The following is a 2085-nucleotide window of genomic DNA, read 5'->3' on the forward strand; positions in this document are numbered from 1 at the left end:
CACACACACACACACACACACACACACACACACACACAGTATATTGAGCTGCGTTAAGCAGATCTCTTGGGTCTCTAATGTGCAGACTAATGCATCTGCAAACAGCCTCAGAGCTATATCACATCTAACAGCAGTTAAACAACATTCCCTGACTAATTATCAGACGTCCTGAAATCAAATCCTATAAATCAAACACACCAAAACACACAAGTGAGATTAATTAATTCCCAACCAAACGTCGCGATAGTTACATCAACACACACGGCTCAGCCAGGCTTATCTGATTATTTGAAATATAAGAGATATTCTGTTTGCAATATTCAGGAGATGAGCTCGACCACCAAAACAATCAAATCTCTTCCGTGTGACGGTGAGGAGCTCGAGTGTGTACCGAATCTGTCTGTCTGTGTGTGTGTGTGTGTGTGTGTGTGTGTGTGTGTGAGAGTGTGTGTGTGAGAGTGTGTGTACTTGTGTATGTGTCTCAGCAACATCAGTACAGTGATCGAAGTGATCAGTGGCCTGCACACATGACTGAGCAACAGAGCTAGAACAGTGCACTGTGGGTAAAAACATTGACCATGAGCTTGAACACACATACCTAACCATTTAACCACAGCGTCACTGCCTTGAGCCCAAGATGTTTGTCACTATGTCAAACTCCCTCTCTCTCTCTTCCTCCCGTTTCTCGTCACTCTCGACTGTCAAGTAAGCACAAAAGAAAATGCCAAACATTTAAAACATAATAAATAGACTCTCGTAGGTATTGTGGTCCTGTCATCATGATTAGATGGTTGGTTTGTAGTCGTTCCTTGTGGGCGCACCATAGAGAATAGAAGACTGGCACAGCTGCAACCACACTGAAACTATAAGGTCTTCCTCGCTGTTCCTGAAAAAATGGCATTTTAAAGGTTTTGACACACCAACATGCAACGTGTTGATTAATCCAGTTTATTACACTGAACTGCATGGAAATGAAAAGAGAGACCAAAGTCACATTTTAAACTACTATTTTTTCGATTAGTTTCTTATCACATTTCTTTTATCCTTCCATGATGGTATTGAAAAACAATAAATTGATACCTGCTAGTGGTGTGGTATATATTGCACTAGCACTGGCTACCGAATGAACCCCCCAGCGCACCATAACACACCTCCACATGCTGCCCAACATCCATGTGATTAGAAAAGATTACTACATCTAAGTCAGTAGGAAATCCTCACATTCTTTAAAATGCTTTAGCATCAAGCAGCTCCACTGAATTCTTGCTTTATACCTTAAAAACAACCAATTACAACCTTATGCTAATACTTCAGGGCAGTACAATGGTCTAGTGTAGAGGAGAGAACTGCTAAGCTATAGGTTTTTGTAAATTGAGAACAGATATGGGAGTGAGGGGAAGCACTGTGACACACATGACATGCTGTCTGTCTGTCTGTCTTACTCAGTCCAGACACAGAACAATGGAGATAACTGGGTCGCCGTTTGCCGACTGGCTGTGCCAAACAGCTGGAGAGATGGAGAGGGAGGTGATTGAGTTATAGGAGGGGAGGGGGGGTGAATAATGAGGAGGAATTGGCTTAAAATAGGAGCATGAATGGATCCGGCTGCAGGAGGAGATCTAGGCAAAGGGAAGAGGTACAATCATCCTGATAGCTACTAATTAACTTCTCAGGAAACTCACTGAAGCATGTGGCTTTCCAGCGTCAACCCAATCATAAAAAAAATATACATATAAATCAATATGATTCAGTTTTGCGAGATTGTGCAGTCCACAATGGTGCCTGCTGCATATGAGTGCGTGTAAATAATACATGCTGTAACACTGGCTTTCTCTCACTAAATATTCACCCTGACTCCTGAGCATCTCAGCTGCTGAATAATAAAGTGCCACAGCTACTCAGGCGGGATGATGGATCATAACCCATTTTAAGTTTCACAATGTGAAGGATGTGTGTTAATCCACCAGCTAATCATCTCCACAATGAGGGAAAAACACCACACCAGTGAGTGGTCCAAAGGCTCAGACATGTAGGTTATGTTACCCCACGAGATGGTATGTGTGTGTATGTGTATGTGTGTATATA

At 42.4% G+C, this 2085-nt stretch overlaps 1 protein-coding gene across 1 annotated transcript in view; it reads right to left on the reverse strand.

The window, feature by feature from the left end:
• fryb (furry homolog b (Drosophila)) overlaps positions 1-2085 on the reverse strand; it is a 50109-nt gene that overhangs the window by 47353 nt on the left and 671 nt on the right. The window lies entirely within an intron of this gene.

The sequence above is a fragment of the Anarrhichthys ocellatus genome, unplaced genomic scaffold (genome assembly GCF_004355925.1).
Source record: "Anarrhichthys ocellatus isolate YVR2014 unplaced genomic scaffold, GSC_Weel_1.0 scaffold65, whole genome shotgun sequence".
Classification (NCBI taxonomy): Eukaryota; Metazoa; Chordata; class Actinopteri; order Perciformes; family Anarhichadidae; genus Anarrhichthys; species Anarrhichthys ocellatus.